The sequence below is a fragment of the Canis lupus genome, chromosome X (assembly GCF_011100685.1).
Source record: "Canis lupus familiaris isolate Mischka breed German Shepherd chromosome X, alternate assembly UU_Cfam_GSD_1.0, whole genome shotgun sequence".
Classification (NCBI taxonomy): Eukaryota; Metazoa; Chordata; class Mammalia; order Carnivora; family Canidae; genus Canis; species Canis lupus.
Window position 1 is genome coordinate 40155017 of NC_049260.1, and position 8043 is coordinate 40163059.

An 8043-nucleotide genomic window follows, 5' to 3' on the forward strand; every position below is an offset into this window, starting at 1 on the left:
TGTATGTGCTCCTTACCTCTATTCAACACTATAATGGAGGCAAGAAAATGAAATAAAAGGTATCCAATTTGGAAAGAAAAAAGCAAAGCCATCTCTTTTCTCAGATAATATGAACTTATATATAGGAAATCTTAAGGAATCAACTAAAAAAATTAACCTTATTAAAACTAATTAGTTCAAAGGTGCCTGGCTCAGTCAGTTGAACGTCTAACTCTTGATTTCAGCTCAGGTCGTGATTTCAGGGTCGTGATATTGAGCCCTGCATCCAACTCCATGCTGAGCATGGAGCCTGCTTGGGATTCTCTCATTCCCTCTCCCTCTGCCTCCCCTCTCCACAACTTGCATTCATGCACTTTCTCTGTCTAAAGAACAGCAACAAACAGCATTCATGCACTTTCTCTGTCTAAAGAACAACAACAACAAAAAGTAATTAGTTCAGTAAGGTTGCAAGATAAAAAAAATCAATAAACAAAAATAAATTGTATTTCTATACACTTGAAATAAATAATCCAAAAATGAAAGGGAAAAATTTCTATTTAAGATAGCATCAAAAGAATAAAATCCTTAGTGATAAAATTGACAAAAGAAGTGCAAAATGTGAGGAGGAGGGGCAAGATGTCTGAAGAGTAGGGTCCCCAAATCACCTGTCCCCACCAAATTCCCTAGATAACCTTCAAATCATCCTGAAAATCTACGAATTCGGCCTGAGATTTAAAGAAAGACCAGCTGGAACTCTACAGTGAGAAGAGTTCGCGCTTCTATCAAGGTAGGAAGACGGGGGAAAAAGAAGTAAAGAAACAAAAGGCCTCCAAGGGGGAGGGGCCCCGCGAGGAGCCGGGCTGAGGCCGGGGCGAGTGTCCCCAGGACAGGAGAGCCCCGTCCCGGAGACGCAGGAGCTGCACCAACCTTCCCGGGCGGAAAGGGGCTCGCAGGGAGTTGGAGCAGGACCCAGGAGGGCGGGGGTGCCCTCGGGCTCCCGGGGACACTAACAGACACCTGCGCCCCGGGAGAGTGCGCCGAGCTCCCTAAGGGCTGCAGCGCGCACGGCGGGACCCGGAGCAGCTTGGGGGGGCTCGGGCGGCGGCTCCGCGGAGGGGGCTGCGGGGAGGGAGCAGCTCGGAGGGGCTCGGGCGGCAGCTCCGCGGAGGGGGCTGCGGGGCGGGAGCAGCTCGGGGGGCTCGGGGGCGGCTCCGCGGAGGGGGCTGCGTGGCCGGGAGCATGAATCCAACTGCGCAGGCCCCGGAGCACTGGGCGCCGGGACACAGCCCAGGATCCGGCCTCCCCCGGGCAGGCAGAGGCCGGGAGGGCCCAGGACAGCAAGGACGCTCCTGCCCCAGCTGAGCAGATCAGCGGCCCCGCCCCGGAGCCCCCAGGCCCTGCGGATGGAGAGCTCTGGAGTTCCTGCGGGGGCTGAATCCAGGGCTCCAGAGCTGGCCCCGCCACTAGGGCTGTTGCTCTTGGGGCCTCACGGGGTAAACAACCCCCACTGAGCCCTGCACCAGGCAGGGGGCAGAGCAGCTCCCCCAAGTGCTAACACCTGAAAATCAGCACAACAGGCCCCTCCCCCAGAAGACCAGCAGGACAAAGTTCCAGGGGAAGTCAAGGGACTTAAGGTACACAGAATCAGAAGATACTCCCCCGTGGTTTTTTTTTTTTCTTTTTAATTTCTGTTTGCTTCCCCCACGTTTTTTTTTCTTTCTTTCTTTTTCTTTCTCTTTTTCTTCTCTTTTTTCTTTTTCTTCCTTTTTTCTTTTTCTCTTTACTTTCCTTTTTTTCTCTCTCTCTTTTTCTCCTTTTCCCAATACAACTTATTTTTGGCCACTCTGCACTGAGAAAAATGACTAGAAAGAAAACCTCACCTCAAAAGAAAGAATCAGAAACAGTCCTCTCTCCCACAGAGTTACAAAATCTGGATTACAATTCAATGTCAGAAAGCCAATTCAGAAGCACTATTATACAGCTACCGGTGGCTCTAGAAAAAAGCATAAAGGACTCAAGAGACTTCATGACTGCAGAATTTACATCTAATCAGGCAGAAATTAAAAATCAATTGAATGAGATGCAATCCAAACTAGAAGTCCTAACGATGAGGGTTAACGAGGTGGAAGAACAAGTGAGTGACATAGAAGACAAGTTGATGGCAAAGAGGGAAACTGAGGAAAAAAGAGACAAACAATTAAAAGTCCATGAAGATTAAAGGAAATAAACGACAGCCTGAGGAAGAAAAACCTATGTTTAATTGGGGTTCCCCAGGGCACCGAAAGGGACAGAGGGCCAGAATATGTATTTGAACAAATCCTAGCTGAAAACTTTCCTAATCTGGGAAGGGAAACAGGCATTCAGATCAACGAAATAGAGAGATTCCCCCTCCCCCCCAAAATCAATAAAAACCGTTCAACACCTCGACATTTAATAGTGAAGCTTGCAAATTCCAAAGATAAAGAGAAGATCCTTAAAGCAGCAAGAGACAAGAAATCCCTGACTTTTATGGGGAGGAGTATTAGGGTAACAGCAGACCTCTCCACAGAGACCTGGCAGGCCAGAAAGGGCTGGCAGGATATATTCAGGGTCCTAAATGAGAAGAACATGCAACCAAGAATACTTTATCCAGCAAAGCTCTCATTCAGAATAGAAGGAGAGATAAAGAGCTTCCAAGACAGGCAGGAACTGAAAGAATATGTGACCTCCAAACCAGCTCTGCAAGAAATTTTAAGGGGGACTCTTAAAATTCCCCTTTAAGAAGAAGTTCAGTGGAACAATCCACAAAAACAAGGACTGAATAGATATCATGATGACACTAAACTCATACCTTTCAATAGTAACTCTTAACGTGAATGGGCTTAATGACCCCATCAAAAGGCGCAGGGTTTCAGACTGGATAAAAAAGCAGGACCCATCTATTTGCTGTCTACAAGAGACTCATTTTAGACAGAAGGACACCTACAGCCTGAAAATAAAAGGTTGGAGAACCATTTACCATTCAAATGGTCCTCAAAAGAAAGCAGGGGTAGCCATCCTTATATCAGATAAACTAAAATTTACCCCGAAGACTGTAGTGAGAGATGAAGAGGGACACTATCTCATACTTAAAGGATCTATCCAACAAGAGGATTTAACAATCCTCAATACATATGCCCCGAATGTGGGAACTGCCAAATATTTAAATCAATTAATAACCAAAGTGAAGAAATACTTAGATAATAATACACTTATACTTGGTGACTTCAATCTAGCTCTTTCTATACTCAATAAGTCTTCTAAGCACAACATCCCTAAAGAAACGAGAGCTTTAAATTATACACTGGACCAGATGGATTTCACAGATATCTACAGAACTTTACATCCAAACTCAACTGAATACACATTCTTCTCAAGTGCACATGGAACTTTCTCCAGAATAGACCACATACTGGGTCACAAATCGGGTCAACTGATACCAAAAGATTGGGATCATCCCCTGCATATTCTCAGAGCACAATGCCTTTAAATTAGAACTAAATCACAACAAGAAGTTTGGAAGGACCTCAAACAAGTGGAGGTTAAGGACCATCCTGCTAAAAGATGAAAGGGTCAACCAGGAAATTAAGGAAGAATTAAAAAGATTCATGGAAACTAATGAGAATGAAGATACAACCGTTCAAAATCTTTGGGATGCAGCAAAAGCAGTCCTAAGGGGGAAATACATCGCAATACAAGCATCCATTCAAAAACTGGAAAGAACTCAAATACAGAAGCTAACCTTACACATAAAGCAGCAAATATATCCTACACCCAGCAGAAGAAGAGAGTTAATTAAGATTCGAGCAGAACTCAACGAAATCGAGACCAGAAGAACTGTGGAACAGATCAACAGAACTAGGAGTTGGTTCTTTGAAAGAATTAATAAAATAGATAAACCATTAGCCAGCCTTATTAAAAAGAAGAGAGAGAGGACTCAAATTAATAAAATCATGAATAAGAAAGGAGAGATCACTGCCAACACCAAGGAAATACAAACGATTTTAAAAACATATTATGAACAGCTATACGCCAATAAATTAGGCAATCTGGAAGAAATGGACGCATTCCTGGAAAGCCACAAACTACCAAAACTGGAACAGGAAGAAATAGAAAACCTGAACAGGCCAATAACCAAGGAGGAAATTGAAGCAGTCATCCAAAACCTCCCAAGACACAAAAGTCCAGGGCCAGATGGCTTCCCAGGGGAATTCTATCAAACGTTTAAAGAAGAAACCATACCTATTCTCCTAAAGCTGTTTGGAAAGATAGAAAGAGATGGAGTACTTCCAAATTCGTTCTATGAGGCCAGTATCACCTTAATTCCAAAACCAGACAAAGACCCCACCAAAAAGGAGAATTACAGACCAATATCCCTGATGAACATGGATGCAAAAATTCTCAACAAGATACTGGCCAAAAGGATCCAACAATACATTAAGAAAATTATTCACCATGACCAAGTAGGATTTATCCCCAGGACACAAGGCTGGTTCAACACTCGTAAAACAATCAATGTGATTCATCATATCAGCAAGAGAAAAACCAAGAACCATATGATCCTCTCATTAGATGCAGAGAAAGCATTTGACAAAATACAGCATCCATTCCTGATCAAAACTCTTCAGAGTGTAGGGATAGAGGGAACATTCCTCAACATCTTAAAAGCCATCTACGAAAAGCCCACAGCAAATATCATTCTCAATGGGGAAGCACTGAGAGCCTTTCCCCTAAGATCAGGAATAAGACAGGGATGTCCACTCTCACCACTGCTATTCAATATAGTACTGGAAGTCCTAGCCTCAGCAATCAGACAACAAAAAGACATCAAAGGCATTCAAATTGGCAAAGAAGAAGTCAAACTTTCCCTCTTCGCTGATGACATGATACTCTACTTAGAAAACCCAAAAGCCTCCACCCCAAGATTGCTAAAACTCATGCAGCAATTTGGTAGCGTGGCAGGATACAAAATCAATGCCCAGAAATCAGTGGCATTTCTATACACTAACAATGAGACTGAAGAAAGAGAAATTAAGGAGTCAATCCCATTTACAATTGCACCCAAAAACATAAGATACCTAGGAATAAACCTAACCTAAGAGGTAAAGGATCTATACCCTAAAAACTATAGAACGCTTCTGAAAGAAATTGAGGAAGACACAAAGAGATGGAAAAAATATTCCATGCTCATGGATTGGCAGAATTAATATTGTGAAAATGTCAATGTTACCCAGGGCAATTTACACGTTTAATGCAATCCGTATCAAAATACCATGGACTTTCTTCAGAGAGTTAGAACAAATTATTTTAAGATTTGTGTGGAATCAGAAAAGACCCCGAATAGCCAGGGGAATTTTATTTTTTTATTTTTATTTTTTTTAATTTTTATTTATTTATGATAGTCATACAGAGAGAGAGAGAGAGGCAGACACATAGGCAGAGGGAGAAGCAGGCTCCATGCACCGGGAGCCCGACGTGGGACTCGATCCCGGGTCTCCCAGGATCGCGCCCTGGGCCAAAGGGAGGCAACAAACCGCTGCGCCACCCAGGGATCCCCGCCAGGGGAATTTTAAAAAAGAAAACCATATCTGGGGGCATCACAATGCCAGATTTCAGGTTGTACTACAAAGCTGTGGTCATCAAGACAGTGTGGTACTGGCACAAAAACAGACACATAGATCAATGGAACAGAATAGAGAACCCAGAAGTGGACCCTGAACTTTATGGTCAACTAATATTCGATAAAGGAGGAAAGACTATCCATTGGAAGAAAGAGACAAGATTCCATCAAAATCCTAGAGGAGAACACAGGCAACACCCTTTTTGAACTCAGCCACAGTAACTTCTTGTAAGATCCATCCACGAAGGCAAAAGAAACAAAAGCAAAAATGAACTATTGGGACTTCATCGAGATAAGAAGCTTTTGCACAGCAAAGGATACAGTCAACAAAACTCAAAGACAACCTACAGAATGGGAGAAGATATTTGCAAATGACGTATCAGATAAAGGGCTAGTTTCCAAGATCTATAAAGAACTTATTAAACTCAACACCAAAGAAACAAACAATCCAATCATGAAATGGGCAAAAGACATGAAGAGAAATCTCACAGAGGAAGACATAGACATGGCCAACATGCACATGAGAAAATGCTCTGCATCACCTGCCATCAGGGAAATACAAATCAAAACCACAATGAGATACCACCACACACCAGTGAGAATGGGGAAAATTAACAAGGCCTCAATGTGGCCTCAGGAAGCCACAAATGTTGGAGAGGATGCGGAGAAAAGGGAACCCTCTTACACTGTTGGTGGGAATGTGAACTGGTGCAGCCACTCTGGAAAGCTGAGTGGAGGTTCCTCAAAGAGTTAAAAATAGACCTGCCCTATGACCCAGCAATTGTACTGTTAGGGATTTACCCCAAAGATTCAGATGCAATGAAACGCCGGGACACCTGCACCCCGATGTTTATAGCAGCAATGTCCACAATAGCCAAACTGTGGAAGGAGCCTCGGTGTCCATCGACAGATGAATGGATAAAGAAGCTGTGGTTTATGTATACAATGGAATATTACTCAGCCATTAGAAATGACAAATACGGGATCCCTGGGTGGTGCAGCGGTTTAGCGCCTGCCTTTGGCCCAGGGCGCGATCCTGGAGACCCGGGATCGAATCCCACATCGGGCTCCCGGTGCATGGAGCCTGCTTCTCCCTCTGCCTGTGTCTCTGCCTCTCTCTCTCACTCTCTGTGACTATCATAAATAAATAAAAATTAAAAAAAAAAAGAAATGACAAATACCCACCATTTGCTTCAACGTGGATGGAACTGGAGGGTATTATGCTGAGTCAAGTAAGTCAATTGGAGAAGGACAAACAGTGTATGTTCTCATTCATTTGGGGAATATAAACAATAGTGAATGGGAATATAAGGGAAGGGAGAAGAAATGTGTGGGAAATATCAGAAAGGGAGACAGAACATAAAGACTCCTAAGTCTGGGAAACGAACTAGGGGTGGTGGAAGGGGAGGAGGGTGGGGGGTGGGGGTGAATGGGTGACGGGCACTGAGGGGGGCACTTGATGGGATGAGCACTGGGTGTTATTCTGTATGTTGGTAAATTGAACACCAATAAAAAATAAATTTATTAAAAAAAGAAGTGCAAAATGTACTCTTTGAAAACCAAAAATATGCTGAAAGAAATTAAACAAGACATAAATAAACGGAAACCCATTCCATGTTTATGGATCAGAAGACTAAATATTATTAAGATGTCAATACTCACCAAATTTATCTACAGATTCAATACAATTTCTTTTTTTAATTTTATTTTTATTTTTTATTTTTATTGTTTTAATTGGAGTTCAATTTGCCAACTTATATCATATCACCCAGTGCTCATCCCATCAAGTGCCCCCCTCAGTGCCTATACCCAGTCACCCCAACCCCCCATCTACCTCCCTTTCCACTACCCCTTGTTCATTTCCCAGAGTTAGGAATCTCTCATGTTCTGTCATCCTCACTGATATTTTCACTCTCAATACAATTTCAAACAAAATTCCAGCTGATTTTTTTCCTGTAAATTGACAAGCTGATCCTAAAATTCATATGGAAATTTAAGAAATTCAGGGTTGCTAAAACTATCTTGAAGAACATAGTTTGAAGACTCACACTTCCAGACTTCAAAACTCTGAAAACTACAGCAATTAAGACAATGTGGTTCTGGCATAGGATATATACATAGATGAATAAAATAGAATTAAGAGCCTGGAAATAAATCCTCACGTTTATAGTTAATTGATTTTCAACAAGGTACCAGAACAAGTCAATGAAAGAGAGAATAGTCTTTCCAAAAACTGGTACTAGGACACCAGATATCTACATACAAAAGAATAAAGTTGGACCCCTACCTCATACCATACAAAATCCACTCAAAATGGATTAAAGACCTACATGTGAGAGCTAAACCTATAAAACTCTTAGAGGAAAAGATAGGTATAAGTCTTCATTATCTTGAAGTAAGCAAAAAATTCTTAGATATGATACTAA